The 20,067-nt window shown below is 37.1% G+C and overlaps 1 protein-coding gene across 3 annotated transcripts in view; it reads right to left on the bottom strand.

The window, feature by feature from the left end:
• SYTL5 (synaptotagmin like 5) overlaps window positions 1-20,067 on the bottom strand; it is a 214,776-nt gene that overhangs the window by 135,473 nt on the left and 59,236 nt on the right. The window lies entirely within an intron of this gene.

The following is a 20,067-nucleotide window of genomic DNA, read 5'->3' as shown; positions in this document are numbered from 1 at the left end:
GGTGAAACCCCTTCTCTACTAAAAATAAAAAAATACAAAAAATTAGCCGGGCGCAGTGGCTGGCGCCTGTGGTCCCAGCTACTCGGGAGGCTGAGGCCGGAGAATGGCGTGAACCCGGGAAGTGGAGTTTGCAGTGAGCCGAGATCGCGCCACTGCACTCCAGCCTGGGAGACAGAGTGAGACTCCGTCTCAATAATAATAATAATAATAATAATAATAATAATAATAAGATGTTCAATAAGTTTACCTGTCAGTGCCAGGTAAACAGTTGATAGAGAAGTGCATCTTGTGCTCAGTTTAAGCCCAGATGTGTATTTCTTGTCTCTCCTAGGTGAAGCCGAAGCACTAAGAGATGTTTCTTTTCTATTATTTAATTTTCCTCTCTACTAATTCTGTGTTTTCCCTTTGACTTTGGTTCATTTACAGCCAATAACTTTGCCATTCCACAGGGAAAAAGTGGAAGGAAAAAAGAGTCTCAAATCCAAACATTTTCAAAATCCAACCATTAGGTTTCAAGGCCTGAGAATATTCTAAGGCTTGAGACTCCTCCCTTTGATGACTCTGATCCTATGACTTCACCTGGGGTCATAAATCTGCCCTCTGGCCTCTAGGTTCTGCCCTCAGTCATTGTTCCTTTATTTTGAATGGTAGCATATGTTTACAGCTGAGTAGTTTTATCAGCCTGCTTCCTCCTGTCAAATTTTGAGAGTCCTATAGCCTTCTTTCATTTCTTCCTCTATTTGTCCCTTTCAGTCTAAGCTGGCATTGTTTCTGCTGATATAACATTGTCAAAAACTTACAGGTCTTTTATGTATGTCATGGGGATTCATGCCATTAGACAAGAGGCTTCTTCAAGATCCCTCATAGAAAATCCCATCTCTATTCCTTGCTTATTCTGAGAAGCACACCCCATATCTCTTCAAAACACCATCTGTGTGATTGAATACTTTGATCTTTTGATCCCTTAAGGGCACTAGCAAAAGGATGTCTAGCCACGCCCTTGATTTTATCTCTGGAGGATGATTTTGTGGCAATGAATTTCCTATTTTGGTGTCTTTTGCAATCTGGATAGGCTGAAAATTTCTCATATCATTGAATTCTGGTTTCTTTTTGCTTAACAGTTCTTCCCTCAATTTATGTCTTTCCTCTGGCATTTTACTATAAACAGCAATAAAAAACAGGCCATTCCTTTAACCCTTTGCATGAAAATCTGCTCAGCTAAATATTCAAGTTCATTGCTTACAAGTGCTGCTTTCCACATAATTGTAGAGCACAATTCAGCTACGATTTCTGATGCTATATAACACAAACTCCCTTTTCCGATATTATGTTACTAATTTCTTTCTAAGCCTTCACCAGCAACACCTTTGACATTTTATTTCTATCAATAGTTTGTTTATGATAACTTAGGTGTTCTCTAAGACAATATAGACTTTCTCTACTGTGTTCCTCATGTCTGAGCTCTCACCAGGAACACTTTGAACATTCATATTTCTATTAATGATCTGTTCAACATAATCTAAGGTTGTTATATAATGCTCCTGAAAATTATTCCAGTCTATAGCTATTATCCAGTTGCAAAGTCACTTCCACATTTTTAGATATTTCTTATAGCAGCAACCCACTTCCAGGGACCAAAAATTGTAATAGATCCCTATAGCTGCTCTAATGAATTGCCATAAATTTGGTAGCTTTAAAATACACGCATTTAGTATCTTACAAACCTGGAGGTCAGAAGTTCAAAATCAATTTCACTAGGCTGAAAATAAGGTGTCAACATTGCCATACTCCCTCTGGGGACTCTAGAGGAGAGTCTGTTTCCTTGTCTTTCCCAGCTCCTAGAGCTGCATTCCTTATCTCATGGGCCCCTTCCTTCCTATTTACAGCCAGCAGCATAGCATTTTTCTTCAGTAGTCACATTTCCTTCTTCTGTGTCAAATTTGCCTCTGCCTCACTCTTTTATGAACTTGTGTGATTGACCTTAGGTTCTATCAGATAATACAGAATAATCTCCCATCTTCCACAATCATCTTTGTGAATTCTCCTTTACCATAAAAGGCAACATTCATAAGTGCAAGGGGTTAGGATCGAAGTATCTTTGGGGACCATTATTCAGCCTACCACAGGAGTTCTTCCCAGGAAACTCTGGCAGGGAAGACAGGAATTGAGACAGAGAAGGAAAGGAAGCAAACAAAGTATTTCGTTATCAAGCAGCTAATGTCACTGTAAAACTTTACAGAACGCTGTAGAAAACACATCTTCCAGGGGGCAGATGATGCCCCACTGTTCTGGACTGTCATATTATTGAGCACAATGGGCTCTGGTGACCTAATGAAAAGTCTCACACAAAGAAATAAAGGTTCTGACATTTGAAAGTCAGGCAAATATCTACTTAGATGGTATGAGCTGTTGTAGTATGGACAGGGCACTTACAGCATCTTCTATACCCAGAAATGTTTGTATACCCTCCTAATAAAGCCTTTCCTTTTCTTCTTACCTCATGTCTGCTGTTTCATCCTTTCATGTAGCTACCTGGCATTAGACACTGAGGTAGATGCTGGATATTCAATGTTAAACAAACTAGGCATTATCTCATCCTTATGAAACATCCAGTCTAGTAGGAAAGACAGATGTTAAAACAAACACCCAAACAAATATGTATTTCAAATTTATTGTGCATGACCAAAAGCAGAGTTTATAAACTTTAGCACTATTGACATTTTGGACTGAATAATTCTTTGTTTTGTGGCATAAAGGCTGTTCCCAGTATAAAAGGACAGCGGTACCTTGGCCCCTATCCACTAGATAGTAGCATCTTCCAGTTGTGATGTCAAAAAGTAGCCAGGGGACAAAATTATTCTCAATTGATAATCACTTATTTACATTTAAAATGTTATTTTAAATCTTATTTTAACAATGTAATTTACATAGGGTTATGGAGGAATGTTGAAATGACATTGAACCTTAGAACTATCACAAGAATAAGGAATGAATCAGAGAAGTGGTAAGATAAATAACATTCCAGAAGGATAGCATCGACAAATCCCCAGACTGGTAAAGTATTTGGTGTGTTTTAAATGAAAGCTAGTAAGTATGCTGAACCTGAGTGCAAAAATTGAGAGTGGTTTAAGATGACCTTGTATTCATCCCCAAGCAATGAAGAATCTGGACTTATAGACTTCCTGGCACTTGGATCCATCTCTCAAATGTGAATGAACGTGAACATAATTTATGTATTTTTATGAACTATTGATAAAACACAAAAAGATTCTAAGAGGGTAAGAGTGCAAGATGAATGGTTGTAATACTTTATGGCAGATTATTTTCAGAAGTGCCCACAATTATCCCATTCTCTGTATCTACTCTGAGTATTCATATTTTTAAAATGTGACTTTGCAGCTCTTCCAATAAGTAAATTGTGCTGACTTTCTCACCTCTTAAATCTGAGCTGGCCTTACCACATACTTAGAAAAATAAGATGGGGAAGTGATGGTGGGATAGTAATGGGTCTGGTTCCCAAAAGACTTTGTGCTCTTTCACTCTCACTTTAAACATCTGCATTTGTCATGTCAACAAGCATGAGCTAACTTGCTGGAGGACGAGAGACCATGTGGAACTGAATCAAGTCAGCCCAGTCGTCCCTTCTAAGGCCTGAGATAAGTGAGCCCAGCCATGATCAGTGTATTAGTCCGTTCTCATGGTGCTATAAAGAAATACCTAATGTAAATGATGAGTTAATGGGTGCAGCACACCAACATGGGGCATGTATACATATGTAACAAACCTGAATGTTGTGCACATGTACCCTATAATTTAAAGTATAATAATAACAAAAAAAGATTCAAAACTCTTATAATATGAGTTATAATAGTAATAGAAACCTGCTTACTGCTCCCTTGTTTGCTACCTGTACTTCTTCAAATGATGAAAAGCTTCATCACTACCTTAGTTCACCAAAATGCTTCAGCACAAGTGTACTATATGAATCACTATTGATCTGTCTTGCAAGAAGACATGGGTAGTGAGAATAAAAGTGAGAACTTCCACTGTTGAGTGAGGTTCTCAAAGCGGGGGAATAAGGGAGGAGACCACCCCTCATACTGTCTTATGCGCAATTTCTGCCTCCAAAGAAAGAAGTAAAAACTAAAAGGCAGAAATGAAATCCACAGGCAGACAGCCTGGCGCCACACCCTGGGCCTGGTAGTTAAAGATCGACCCCTGACCTAATCGGTTATGTTATCTAAAGATTACAGGCATTGCATAGAAAAGCACTGTGAAATCCCTGTCCTGTTCTGTTCTGTTCTAATTACCAGTACATGCAGCCCCCAGTCACGTACCCCGTGCTTGCTCAATCAATCGCGACCCTCTCATGTGGACCCCTTTAGAGTCGTGAGCCCTTAAAAGGGACAGGAATTGCTCACTCGGGGAGCTCAGTTGTTGGAGACGTGAATCTTGCCGAAGCTCCTGGCTGAATAAAGCCCTTCCTTCTTTAAAAAAAAAAACAGTGTCCTTTGAAACACAAAAGTTTTTATTTTGATAAAAATAAAGTCCAATTTATCTATTCTTTTCATTTGATGCCTGCGCTTTTGTCACATATAAGAATCAATTGCCCAAAAAGAGGTCATGAAGAATTTTTTCCTATGTTTTTTCCAAAAGTTTTATGATTTTAACTCTTGCATTTAGCTCTTTGATTCATTTTGATTTAATTTTTTTATATAGTCTAAGGTAAGGGTCCAATTTCTTTCTTTTGCATGTGGCTATGCAGTTATACCAGCACAATTTGTTTGATAGTACTCTTCCTTCCCCATTGAATGGTCAAAAATCATTTGACTATAGATGTATGGGTTTATTTCTGGACTCTCAATTTGATTCCACTGATCCATTTGTCTATGTTTACACCAGTTCCAATGTCTTGATTACTGTTGCTTTGTAATACATTTTAAATAAGGAAATGTAAGTTATTCAATTTTGTTTTTTTAATATTGTTTTAATTAGTCTGAGTCCCTTGAAATTTCATATGAATTTTACATTCCACTTGTGAATTTCTAAAAAAGAAATAAACTGGGATTCTGATAGGGATGGATTATGTTAAATCTGTAGGTAAATTTGGGGAATATTGCCAATCTGAAAATATTAAATCTTCTAATCCATGAAAATGATATGTTTTTCCATTTATTTAAATGTTTACTTTTGCAACAGTATGTTGTAGTTTTCAGAGTATAGTTTTTGCCCTTCTTTTGTGATATTTATTCCTAAATATTTTATTATTTTAGGTTGCACTATAATTATTTTTCTTAATTTCCTTTTCAGGTTGTTCATTGGAAGTGTATAGAAAGACAACTGATATTTTTGTTTTTAACATATTTTCTTTGTTGACATTTATGCTTGCAACTCAGACAATTGATTTTTATATATTGATCTTGTATCCCATAAACCTTGCTGAACTCATTTACCAGTTCTAATAGACTTTTAGTGGATTCTTTAGGATATTCTATATATAAGACAATGTTATTCATGAATAGAGTTAATTTTACTTCTTCCTTTCTGACTTAGATGGCTTTTACTTTTTTCTTTGCTTAACTACCCTGGGTAGAACCCATAGTACAATATTGAGTAGAAGTGGTTAGAGCAGACATCCTGTTTTGTTCCTCATCTTAGGGGAAAAACATTCAGTCTTTCACTATTAAGTATGATGTTGGCTATAGGTTTTTCATAGATACCCTTTATCAAGTTGAGGAAGTTCCTTTGTATTTCTAGCTTGTTGAATATTTTTTATCGGGAAATGGTTTTGGATTTTGTCAAATTATTTTTCTAAATCAACTGAGACTATTATATGTTTTTTTCTATTTACACAGTGTATTACATTAATTGATTTTGGGGTGTTAAACCAACTTGGCCTTCCTAGGATAAATCCCACTTGGTCATAGTGTACAATTCTTTTTATATGTTGCTGGATTCAAGTTCCTATTATTTTCTTGAAGGTTTTTGTACCCATATTCATAAGATATATGGTCTGTAGTTTTCTTTTCTTGTGATGTCTTTATCTGGCTTTGGTATCCAGGCAATGCTGGCATCATAGGATGATTTAGGAAGTTAGCCCTCCTTTTCCATTATTTTGTAAGAGTTTGTGAAGAATTAGTATTAATTGTTCTCTAAATATTTGGTAGCATTCACCAATGAAGCCATTTGTGCCTGGGCTTTTCTTTATAGGTAGTTTTTTGATTACTAATTCAATCTATTTATTTCTTAGAAGTCTATTCAGATTATCTATTTCTTCTTGAGTCAGTTTCAGTAGTTTATGCCTTTCTAGTAATTTGTCCATTTTATCTAAGTTATCTAATTTATTGGAATAAAATTGTTCATGGTCTTTCCTTATGATAATTTTTATTTCTGCAATGTCAGTAGTAATATTCTCTTTTCATTACTGATTCTAGCAATATAAATTCTCTCTTTTTTATTGTCCAGCTAAAAGTTTGTCAAATTTGTCATCTTTTCCAAGAACAAGCTTTTAGTTTCTTTAATTTTCTCTGTTATTTTGAATTCACTATTTTATTGATTTCTGCTCCAGTCTTTATTATTTCCTTTCTTCTGCTAGCTTTGAGTTTAGTTTGCCCTTCTTTTTTCAGTCTCTTAGGTAGAAGGTTAATTTATTGATTTGAGATCCTCTTTCCTTTTAAATATACATCTTTGTTTACATCTATACATTTCCCTCTAACCACTGCTTTAGCTGCATCTCATAAGTTTAGGTATGTGATGTTTATATTTTCATTCATCCCTAATTATTTTCTAATTTTCACTTTGGTTTCTTCTTCCACCCATTGTTTTTTAGGAGTGTGTCATTTACTTTCCACATATTTGTGGGTTTCCTACATTTCTTTCTGTTATTTGTTTGTAGTTTCACTCCATTGTGGAAAGAAAAAACAGTGGACATTTTTTCTATCCTTTTAAATTTAATGAGGTTTATTTTATGGCCTAGCATATGGTCTGTTCAGAATGTTCTGTGTGCACTTGAGAAAAATAAACATCCTACTTTGTTGGGTAGAGTGTTGTATGCAAGCCTAATAGGTCTAGTTGGTTTGCGGTGTTCAAATATCCTCTTTATTGTTTATGTTCTACCTACTTCTCTCCATTACTGGAAGTGTGGTATTGAGTCTCTATTATTGTTAAATTGTCTATTTATTGCTTCATATATTTTGGTGCTCTGTTGTATAGATGATCATAATTGTTATATCTTCCCGGTGGGTTGACCCTTTTGTCATTTGAAAATGTCCCTCTTTATCTCTAGTAGCATTTTTTTTATTTTAACATATGTTTTCTATGACATTAATATAGCCACTCCAGCTTTCTTGTGGTTGTTACTTGCATGATTTATGTTTTGCCATTGTTTTACTTACAATCAATTTTTGTCTTTGAATCTAAAGTATGTTTTCTATAGACAACACACGTTGGATCTTGTTTTTTAGTTCAGCCTGACAAACTGCCTTTTATTTGGACTGTTTAATCCATTTGCATTTGATGCTATTACTAATACAGTTAGATTTACCTCTGCCACTTTACTTTTTGTTTTTTATAGCTTACATGTCCTTTTTGTTCCTATATTACTGCTTTACTGCTTCCTTTTGCATTAAATGAATATTTTCTACTGTAGAATTTTCTTTATTTTTTCACTATATTTTCTTGAGTTATTTCCTTAGTCATTTCTTTAGGGCTTATCATATGTTAACTTATCAGAAACTGAATTCCATTGAGATACAGAGACATTATTTCTATATAGTTCTATTTATTTTCCCATTTTTATGGTCTTATTATTATATATTAAATCTATAAATTCTACAAACCCAGCAATACATTGACATAATTATTATTTTATGTATTTTATGTATTGGAAAGAAGCTGAGAGAAAAAGAGCAAACATATACATATAGCTTTTGTTATATGAACCTTCTTATTTCTCATTTATGGCTCTCTTCATTTGTTTCTGTGGATTTCAGCTATCTGGAGTCACTTCCTTAACCCAACATGGCTTTTCTCCCACCCATCCCCTTTTGTGGTATTATTGGAAAAATAGATTACATTTCTATATACTACATGTACAACATACATTATTTACATATTGCTTTATACAATTGCTTTTTAAATCAGTTAAGAGAAGATAGGAAAAAATACATGTATACTGTCTTTCATAATTACATAAATAACTTTACCAGTGTTCTGTTTATCTTACTTATTTAGTCATTATTTGCATAGATGTGAATTACTATCTGGGGTCACTTGCTTTCAGCCTGAAGAACTTTCTTTAATTTTTTTAAATTCTTTTTTTTCTTTCTGCTCCTCAAATTGGGCAATCTCAGTTGACAAATCATGAAGTTCATGGGTTCTTTCTTCTGCCATTCAAATATACTAGTCAGCCCTCTATTGAACTTTACATTTCAGTTATTATTACTGTCAAATCCAGAATTTCAATTTGGTTCCTTTTTATAACTTCTATCTCTTTATCAGTAAACTCTATTTGATGTGGCATTTTCATATCTGCCTTTACTTCTTTAATCACAGTTTCCATTAGTCCTTTGAAGATATTTATAATTACAACTTTAAAGTCCTTGTCTGTTAAAGCACACATCTTGTTGCTCTCATGGGCAGCTTCTGTTGCCTGCTTTTTTCTGGTATATGGATTATACTTTCCTGTTTCTTTGAATGTCTTACAATTTTGTGTTGGAAACCAGAAATTTTAGATAATATGTTGTGGCAACTCTGGGTATTGGTCCCCTCTAAGTACTTACTGTCTTCTGCCTGTTTGTTTAGTGACTGGTTAGATTATTTTAGTGAAGTGTAGTTCAACCCACTCTCCCTCTCTTGCAGTATAAAACCTTTGATGCTGCTCCTCATGAGGTGCAGACTTGGGAATGACCATAGTTACCCTGGGATGACATTGGTTTGGGCAGAGCTCTCTTTTTCTCTTTCCCTGATCACATCCAGCCATTAAATTCCACTAATTACTGGCTGATTGTTCTATTGCTTCTAACATAGGGCATAAATTGCTCCATAGACTGATCCCATCTAGTCTGGGCTCTCTTGACAGGTCAGTTACCTAGGTCAGTGTTTAAAATTTGCTTTCAGGCCGGGCGTGGTGCCTCATGCCTATAATCCCAGCACTTTTGGAGGCTGAGGCAGTTGGATCGTTTGAGCTCAGGAGTTTGAGAGCAGCCTGGGAAACATGGAGAAACCCCATCTCTACAAAAAATACAAAAATTAGCTAGGCATGGTGGCATGCACCTGTAGTCCCAGCTGTTCAGGAGGCTGAGGTGGGAGGATTGCTTGGGCCCAGGAGGTTGAGGCTGCATTAAGCTGTGATCGCACCACTGCACTCTAGCCTGGATGACCTTGTCTCAAAAATAAAATGAAAATAAAATTTGTTCTGTCCCCAGTAGGGCTCCTCACAGCTGTCCTTTTCCAAGCTCCTCTCTAGCAAAGCAGTCAGCTTACAGTTTTGTCTATATCTCTGATTAATTTAGCAATCTACTCTCAACTGTCTTTTAAAACAACTTCCACTGTTTTTGAGGTTGCCATTAGGCTTGAATTTCTCCACTTCCTCTTGCAAATAAAGTCAGTTCCTTTGGAAGAGATTCACGGTTCTCTTTTTTATGGCCTGCTTCTCCTCCAGAGAATAATCTCTATACCTTGGCTCTCAAGCTGGGAATGGAGATAATGGCACATTATTCTCTGAGTGACATCCCTTTCATAGGAGCTGAACACTTCTGAACGTAGGTAGTAACATTAGTTCTTCTCAGCTTGCCTCTCTCCATGTGGATCACACATGGATTAGAATCTATGCAAAGAAGATCAGGTCCCAGTATACTCAATGTTGCCACACCTAAGGTAGAGATTCCATCCTATATACTGGAGGCTAGGATGAAGAAGCAAGCCCCCACTTCTTGGTCACTCTTGTCCAGAACTTAACCTTAGCAACAGGTAGCTGCAGGCAGGTTAAAAAATGCTAAAGTCCTGAACTTCTCTTAAAGGTAGCCCTTGGAATGGAAACTGGAGGGAGAAGGAACCCTGTGTTCTTTGCTGTACCAGTTCTAAGTGGAGTTTCCATTTCACTAAGTTTGAAGGGGAGAAGAATAGGCTGGGTCTTAGTTCGAATACCATAGACTTTTGCTATTCTCACCAATTTTAATAGATTTTCTTAAATATTTCTTCACTTGCTATACGCCTTTAGGATCATTTCCAGAGATTTTAAGTGGTTGAGTTTGCAGAGCATTTCACACTGTTATGAAGAAAGTAGAATTCCAGTTGTTTTTTGATTTACTAAGGTTTGGCAGTTTATTACACAGCATTATTGGGGCAATAGATAACTGTTGCACACTACCTAATTGTGGAACCACTAGAACCCCAGGCTCCCAGTACTTCGTGGGGAATCCAGAGTATTTCCTCTATTGGCAATTGAAACCACCATATGGATTTAGTGCATGAAAACACTTCTACGATACATAATCCAGTGGTCTGAAAAACACTTCATTATGTAATTTCCAAAAGTGACAAATTAAGTCATGTTGGAAGAATTTTACTTATAGATACGTGCAAAGGAAGTTTAATTCTTTAGGCAGTAAGAAATGGCATCATTCTCAGCAAACTATCGCAAGAACAAAAAACCAAACACCGCATGTTCTCACTCATAGGTGGGAATTGAACAATGAGAACACATGGACACAGGAAGGGGAGCATCACACAATGGGGCCTGTCGTGGGGCGGGGGGGAGGGGGGAGGGAAAGCATTAGGAGATATGGCTAATGTAAATGACGAGTTAATGGGTGCAGCACACCAACATGGCACATGTATACATATGTAACAAACCTGCATGTTGTGCACATGTACCCTAGAACTTAAAGTATAATAAAAAAATTAAATTAAATTAAAAAAAAGAAATGGCCAGTCATTTACTCTATTACAGAGAAAAAGTACTCTCGCAATTCAGTGGCAAGCAAACACAAGACTGAAGATCTGCCTTCAGTTAGGAGGAGCCATCACTCCATTTGAAATCAACATTTCCTGAAAGCTAAACTTGCAGAGTGAGATCCTCCCTCAGACATTTTGCCAGAATGAGAGGGAAAGAGGAGAGTGGGTATTATCACATCTAAAAACCTCCTTACTTTAATTCCAGAGTCAGAAAGATAGTCTATCTAGTATGCTTTATTCATAATACAACTGTGAAAGAAAAAAATAAAAACTCAGAACCCAATTCACTATCCAAAAGGAAAAAAATTAAGCTGAAGGCTGAGTCATGCAAGAAACTGTCTTTCCTTTGTTCAGAAGCAGATAGCTGGAGATTAAAGATTTAATATCCCCACAGCGGCTACACTATGTTCACCTTATCTTATGTAAAGTGAGATGAATACATAATTAACCTTTCCCCTACCTGCTCCTTTTCTCTTGCAACATGTGGATTCAGTTATCTGACTATAACCTCCTTCTTTCCCCTCCAGCCCACTTTTCCTTTTTAAATATTGAAGCCCTTAAAATCATCTTTGGAGAAAGGCACAGACCACAGACTGTGTAATTTCATGTTTTATCTTTTGGACATTTCCTTATCCTTGGCAAAATAAACTTCTAAATTGATGGAGACCTGTCTGTCTCAGACACTCTTTGGTTACAAAACAAAATGTCAAAATCACTGTATGTATTTCACTGCAAAAATTTCACTTATAATTTGTGTTCATAATAGATTAAATTAAATATTAAGTTAAATAATATATTAAGTTAAAATTATTATGTTATAATACAGAATGTACTGCACAATCTCAGCTTTAAAATGTTTACCTTCCTTCTTCTCCAGAACCTCCATTTTCAGCTCACCTTCTCCCCTTCATAGCCAGCAAATGTACTCAAGATCCTTAAAGACCCAAATAAAACATTGTTTTTCATCTTTGAAGCTTTTTCTCAGTTTTCTAGGTTATTTTGTTCTCATATTTGGGCTCCAATGCTACTCTCTAAAAGATAATACACCAATGTGGTATTAGTTATCACTTCTGCATGGAAGGTCATTTGTATTTTACTCTTTCTACTTGTCTATATTTCGTAATTGTTTATATAAAACATGAACTGCTTTTGTAATAAGGAAAGAAACAATAAAATTTCCTTAGAAAATGAAAATTAAATCATGCTCAATTGAGATTCACAGAGGAGCTTTATTTGTAAGCATTATGATGTGTGACCAGGTTATGTGATCACATAAGTTGATCTGGGAAAAGATAGAGCCTGGAACTACTGTGGTTCATTTCTCAAAAGACAAGGTGGCTCTAAGCCGTTTCAATCACATGTTGAAAACTGAAATAATAACTTATTTTCTCCCCCTCACCACCTGTCTTTCCTCCCATATATCCTATCATTAGTTGTCATTTTTTCTCCAGTTGCCCAGTCAGATCTCAAAGTCATCTAATAGCCTCTCTCACTCATTATGGGCACCAACTCTCAATTCTTTCTTAGAAATATTCCCCAAACCATCCTCATTGTCAGTGTGATAGTTCAGGCCCTCATTTTCGTTTGCCCGGGTATTTGCCACGACCTCCTGCTGGTTTCTCTGGTCCATTCTCATCCTTTTCCAGGTTATTTTCTCACTATTACTGGGTTCTTTTTGGTTTTGATTTGAATTTTCAAAAATGTGATTGCACTAGTGAAATAAAGAGACTGCCTCCATTTTTTAAATGTTTGATTTCTGATAGCTTTTAAGCCACATTCCGTTTTCTTCTTCTATCCTACAAGTGGTCAAGCTAACAATAAAATCTAGGTGTTCTCTCCTTTGGTGCCAGTGGAAAATTCAAACCGCCACCAACCCCTTCCGTTGCATGGGAACCACCCTGGTCTCACTCACTAACCACCATAAAACATCAAGCCATTTTGACTGCTTGTGAGTCACCTACTCTTCCTAGAAAGCCTCATTATGTGAGTAAGAAATCTTCATACCCTCTTCCTGTGTGTGTGTGTGTGTGTGTGTGTGTGTGTGTGTGTGTGTGTGATCATTGGTCCCCATACCGAATCAAATTTAGGTGGCTGTTCATCCTGTATCTTTAAGGTGGACACAACAGTATTTCCCTAACATTCAGTCCCTGCTACCCCACAAAGTAGAGTACAAAATACATCTCATATGACTCTTCACCATTTCTCCCTATCCTACCTCCCTTGCATCATTCCTCATTTCCTCCTCCCCACACAAACCAATATTTAACCCCCTGACCATTCATTTCCAGAACATTCTATGCTCTGTCACAATTGCTGACTGTATATCTCCTATTTCCTTTACCTGGAACACCTTTCATACTTCCACTTCCCTCTTCCCTTTCCTACCCCCAAGCCACCTTCTTTCTCCTTGATGTCTACAAAATGTTTTTTTTTCCATCCCTGATACTGGGTAGGATAGCTTCTCCTCCTAAAGTCTCCACTAATTTCTCTGGGCAGATATTTTCTCTTCTTTTCCTGGCCTATAACAATATTGAAATCCTTGTTCTTGCATGCTTACAGGTCTCTCTCCCTCTGCAAGAATCTGAGCTTTTTGATGGTAGGGACTTTCCTTTTTTCATCTACTGTGCTTGATTTCTAGCACATTCTTATGAATATAATCAGTGCTAAATAATATTGGTTGAGTAAATAATTTTTTCAAAGTAAAGTCAAATTCTTATTAAGAGTAAAGTGATGTTAGTAAACAAAAGATTGTGAGTTCTTTGAGATAGAGAAGGATTTTTCTCTCTTTTGAGGTGGAGTCTTGCTATGTTGCCCAGGTTGGAGTGCAGTGGTGCAATCTCTGCTCACTGCAAACTCTGCCTCCCGAGTTCAAGCGATTCTCCTGCCTTAGCCTCCCGAGTAGCTGGGATTACAGGTGTGCACCACCACACTCAGCTCTTTTTTTTTTTTTTTTGTATTTTTAGTAGAGACAGGGCCTCACCATGTTGGCAAGGCTGGTCGGTGATCTGCCCGCCTTGGCCTCCCAAAGTGCTGGGATTACAGGCGTGAGCCACCATGCCTGGCCAGGACTTTTCTTTATTTGTCTCTAGTGTTAGATGAAAATAAATTTTAAGAAATTGTTGCATGGCTAATAAAACAATTGTAAAATATTTAAAATCTAGCTACTAAAGGCTTTCATTTTTATAAGTGTCAAGGTGAGATGAGTTCATTATTATTCCCAGAATATACACACTTCATCGTCATGGAGTGAGATTCTTTCAGGACTCATGATGCTTCTCTGTTAAACTTGATCACCCTAGAAGAAGCAATGTGGCCTCTGTGGCAATAATCATGAGAAAAATCAGTTAACAGAACTGAAAATGACTCATGTGTCTCATTCTCCCCTCTCATAAAAACAAACTTGGAAAATTATGGGTCACAGTGTTTTCTTCTGTTTTCCCTAGTCTGCTTATGCAAGAGTTAAAAAAACCTTCTCACCACGTGATGGTAAATATTTACATCTTTCCTTGATAACAGTTGAAGTCTGTAGTCACTAACTTTATCTAAGAACATGCCATTTGCAACATTTTGTCAACTTAGATGACACCCTTAAAGATAAGCATATTCCAACAAGAAAAATTGTATCTTGGCTCACATTTCATTCAGTTACTCAACAAACGTTAACTGAGCATCTATTATGTAATCTCTATCACAACACTGAATCCACTGTATCCTGCTTATCTATGTACAGGTTTCTCGCCCCCTGCAAGTTTTAGAGCTTTGGAGGGCAGAGGCCATTCTACTTTTATATAGTACCCACTACTATGCACTGAGTTGGCACATTCATCCAGTGCTGAAGAAGATTTAGCTTCATGACCTTATAAAATTTACTGATATCTAAAGCCTGGAAATCCTGAAAACAACAGGATTATATAAATATAAACTTATATATTGAGGTTCACATCCTAAGTATGTATAAGAAAGAGAACCAGCTTAAGAGTATTCTACTTCATATGAAAATATATGAGCAAATGTTTTTGTAGTACAAAGTCTCAGTGAGATGTGCTAATAGGTTTACACAATTGCTAAGAAAAACACAAAAGGTCAAATTCCTGACTGCTTCCACAGCTTCCATACTCCACCCACTCTGTGGCCATGGGAGGATTGGCGCCGTGATAAATCCATGGACACCAACTTTCATCAGGTTCAAAAGCCTGCATGGCAATCATGGCAACCAATATACATGTTCCCTAGAGGATCCCTTTGCCCACACCTAACTAGTGTGTATTTTTTAACCTCATCACTCGCTTCAAACCATGTTTTTCCTCATTTTCTATCTCATTATTGAAGGTGCTGTCAATGCTTTCAAATATCCCCTCAGTCCCTGCCACTCCAGTACATGCTGACTTCACCCTACTGTAAACACCCATACCTCTCAACTAAAATCTTTTATCTCAGCTGGCCTCGGGAGGACTGGAAGTCATGGAAAGCTAATGTCCCTGGGAGCAGCTCTCAGCCAATGACAGGTGGAAGTTGGAGAAGAAATATTCCAGTTCCCTTGCTTCTAAAATGGGGTAATTCTGATGTATGTTCTGCTCTGTTTCCCAGCATTTCCCAGCAAGACTGAGCCACAGTTGGCCAAAGCGGAAACCTGCTACATAGTACACATTTTATTGGCTTACTTCTCCTACCTCTCTAACTTCCTAAATAAATCTAATGGTGATTTTTGGAATTAACACCCAAATAAACTACGTTCACGCAAAACCTGTCTCACTATTAGCTTCTGAGGGTACAATGCTAAGACATTCTCTTTCAGCAAAAGCACTAACCTTCTATTACACAGAAAGAACAACGACCCCACCCCTATCCCAGGGGTGATCTATAACCCTGGTGATCCAGTTAAAAACTTAATTAAATCCACACGCATACTTCCCTTCTGCCCTTCACCTTCAGTGGAAGTTGCCTATTCTTTTACTTAAGAATAACCCGGCAATCTGTTATCTAGATTCATTAGTCTTGAAACTTTTTGTAACATTTTATTTTGATGTGATTTCAGATTTATAGAAAATCTGCAAAATTGCGAATAGTTCTCATATCTAACCAGGACTCCCAAATGTTAACACTTTACCACATTTGCTTCATCATTCTGTTTCTCATTGTTTTATAAAATTATTGTTGCAGCAAAAATCACTTAACATAAATTTGCCATTTTAAAGTGCACAATTCTGTGGCCTTTTGTACATTTACAATATTGTACAACCATCACTACTACCTAAGTCTATAGGACCTTTTCATCATCCCAAAAGGAAGCTCACTACCCAAACAATCATTTCCCATACCTACCTTCACCCAGCCCATGGCAACCATTAGTTTCGTTTCTCTCTATTTACCTATTGAGAATATTTCATATATATAAAGTCATATAATATGTGATTTTCTTGACTGGCTTTATTCACTTACAATAATGTTTTCAAGGTTCATTCATGTTGCAGTACGTATCAGCACTCCATTCCTTTTTATGACAGAATATATTTCATTGTATGGATGGTAACACATTTTGTTATCCATTCATTAGCTGATAGACATTTATTTAGCAAATTTTCAGTCTACAATACAGTATTATTAACTATAGTCGCCATACTGTACATTATATCTCTAGACTTATCGATCCTATATAACTGCAACTTTGTACCATTTGGCCAACATCTCCCTGTTTATCCTACCCACCAACCCCTGGTAGCTACCATTTTACTCTGTTTCTATGTATTTGACTTGTTTAGATTCTACATATAAGTGAAATTATTCAGTATTCTTCTTGCTGTTTTTGGCTTATTTCACTTAGCAAGGTGTCCTTATTTTTAAGTCTTTAAACAAGCACAATTGGGTGGATCACCTGAGTTCAGGAGTTCAAGAGCAGCCTGGCCAACTTAGTGAAACCTTGTCTCTACTAAACATTTTTTTTTTAAAAAAAATAGCCAGCCATGGTGGTGGGTGCCTGTAATCCCAGCTACTCGGGAGGCTGAGGCAGGAGAATCGCTTGAACCCGGGAGGTAGAGTTTTCAGTGAGCCAAGATCGCGCCACTTGCACTCCAGCCTGGGCGACAGAGGGAGACTCCGTCTCAAGAAAAAAAAAAAAAAAAGAGTTTTATATTGCTCCTCTGGTACTAGCAAGCTGCACCAGGTATGTGGGTTGCTGTTTTTATGATACTCACCACCGAGCTGGTGGGAGTGGGAATGGGAAGTGAGGAGTTAAATCATCAGAGTTCTCTTAACAGACTTCAGCAGCTTCTTTCATTAAACACTCCCCTAGTTGTTGTGAGTTTGGGATTATATTCTAGAGTTCTGAAAAAGTTGATTCTGACCACTTTTGCTTAATTTTTCTTTTAGTGGAAGAACAGGTTTTGGAGTGCACTACTCCAATAATTTGGTGACATTTTCTGATGATGCATTTGAGGACTACGCTCTGATTTTTTTTCTTACCCAAATTCCTACCTAAGGGGTCGAGGGAGTCATGCCCTACAAACCATAAATTCTCATCAGATGAGCTTTATTTGACCCTATGCATTGTGACTTACTTTTCAATCTGACTCTGGCATAACATTACGAGACAATGAAAAAAGTATTTAACCCCAAAATATATTTCCTTGCCAGAACTTGCAATTCGCCTGCAAAGTCTATTGTGAGAAAAACCCACATTCTATAGAGAAGCTCCTTCCCCCTTTGTTTTCCTTCCTTTCTTTCTCGATCCAGGAGATAATCAACTAAGAGCAAGGCAACCTTTTAAGTCCAATAGGAAACAATTTACAACATGCTGTCCCTGAAGTCTGCTATCTGAGAGATTCCTCTGCACAATAAAACTTGGTCTCCACAATACTTTATCTTTAACCCGAACATTCCTTTCTATGGATCCCAGGTCTTTAGACAAACTCAACCAATTGTCAACCAGAAAATGTTTAAATTTACCTATAGCCTGGAAGCCCCCGCTTCGAGTTGTCCTGCCTTTCTGAACCAAACCAATGTATTTCTTAAATTTATTTGACTGATGTCTCTTGCCTTCCTAAAGTATATAAAACCAAGCTGTACTCCAATGACCCGGGGCACATGTTCTCAGGAGCTCCTGAGGGCTGTGTCATGGGCCATGGTCACTCATATTTGGCTCAGAATAAATCTCTTAAAATATTTTACAGAGTTTGACTCTTTTTGTCAACAATAATCTGGCTCCCAAAACATGTGGGGCCTCAGAGAAGACTCAGGACCCCGAAGGAGTTGCCTGAAACCGGAGCTGGCCTATCAGCAGGGGTCCATTGAAGCCCCACCGAGTTGGAGCTTCTCCTCCGGTGGAACTGGTGAGTCCTCTGAGTCCTGGACCTCCCTTTGGTTGATGGTCCTTGATTTATTCTGAGTTGGTTTTCTCCTAGGAAGTTGTTGTTTAAGGATCCTAATTCTAATTCAGAGATGCATTCTAAAGGGAATTCTCTATTGCTTTTTCTACTAAAATTTATCCTATTCCGGTTTGTCTGTGTGCATTTGCGTGAGGAACTGAACTGTTGTTTTCCTAGATAAATGAGAGACTGAGTTTTTCATCTCTGAAGAGAAAGGGCATTTGCTCCTCCCAGCTGAAAGGTGCCCTTGGGTGACTGGGAGCCTCGTGGGAGTGTCTGGGGGGTTGACTCCCCGAGATGTGCAGCGGCCCTGCAGGGAAATCCCCAACAAAAATCAATTTTAAAAAATGGCTCGTCCAGGAAACGCATATAATGGCTCATTACCCAGCGTTCTGAGCCCTTTCAGAGGTCATAGACCTCTGGAGAGAGAAACTGAGACACGTAAGAGGGCAGAAACGACTCAGTGGTGACACACTGCCCACAAACAGCACACATGGATCCGCCACACAAGAACCCTAGGGCACAGCTCAGTTCCTCCTTTAAGAAAAAAAAAAAAAAGCCGGAATAAGGAGAAAACAAGGAGAATGACCCCCTTCTGGGCACTCCATAGGTTTTATCACACCTGTACTTGCCAGAGTTATATAAAATGGAAGTAATATGGTCTTTGTGCACATTTACATTAAGGAAAAAGAGTCCTAAGGTCGACCTGCAAAATGTAGAGCTCTTGGGTTCTATTTTATTTTCTGCCTGCTTTAAATCTGCTGTTACTTTTCAACTGAGATAAAAAGCACTGCCATCCAGCAGTGATTTGTTGTTGTTGTTGTTGTTATTGTTGTTGTTGTTGTTTTGCAAACTGGCAAAGTTGTATTTGTCTCATGGCTAAAGTACTGAAGTAATAGCTATGGGAACTTTGCTTGTGTGTGCATATTTAAAGGCCTTTATAATAGACTTCTATAATTTTATGTTCAACTGGCAATCGAATCCATTTTAATTTCCCTCTAGCACACCAGACTTTCTCTTCTTACCTTATAATGTAAACTTTGCTATCTGATTGTCACCTGAGTTGCTTTTAATACACAAATGTAAGGCTATTTAGCTAACTGCCTGGGGTAAGATTTTTAAAACATGAAAAAAAAAAGGTCTTTATAAGTCTATGCAATGTGCTTCTATTGGCATGCTTAATACGTCTATATTTTTATGTGTATGTACACAATATCTTCAATACTAAAAATATATAAAGAGCTCTAATTAATTGGCTTTAAAAAAGCACTTAAATCAGATGCTTAGAGAAAAAGGAAGACTAGTCAAATGCTTTTTCAAGCTCATGTGACTTAAAATCTTTACTAGATAAGGTGGCGTTAAAATTATTGGTAAAATAATATCAGCAATGTCTTTAGAATTTTTAGCATTATGTTTGCATCTATTAATCAAGTAGTTTCATGTTTATTCCTGCAGAATACTATAACATTTACCATAAGGGTTATAAACTATAAAACCCAGCCTAAGACAGAATGATCTTTGCTTGTATATGCTTATGAAATATGGTTGGCTTAAATGAAAACAACTAAATTCTGAGCTATTGGTATAAATATCCTTAAAACTAACCATAAGTTTTATTACTTAAGTAAATACCTGAAACTCACAGCTGTAAAAATGGTTAATAGAAAAATAAGTTTAAATATTGGCTATCACAGTTTTTGTAAATAATCTAGGTAAACTACTAAATTAATCAGGTAAACATAACAGGATA

Source organism: Symphalangus syndactylus, chromosome X, assembly GCF_028878055.3.
Source record: "Symphalangus syndactylus isolate Jambi chromosome X, NHGRI_mSymSyn1-v2.1_pri, whole genome shotgun sequence".
Taxonomy (NCBI): domain Eukaryota; kingdom Metazoa; phylum Chordata; class Mammalia; order Primates; family Hylobatidae; genus Symphalangus; species Symphalangus syndactylus.
Note: the sequence above shows the minus strand (reverse complement) of the source record. Positions and strands in the feature narration are given on the sequence as shown.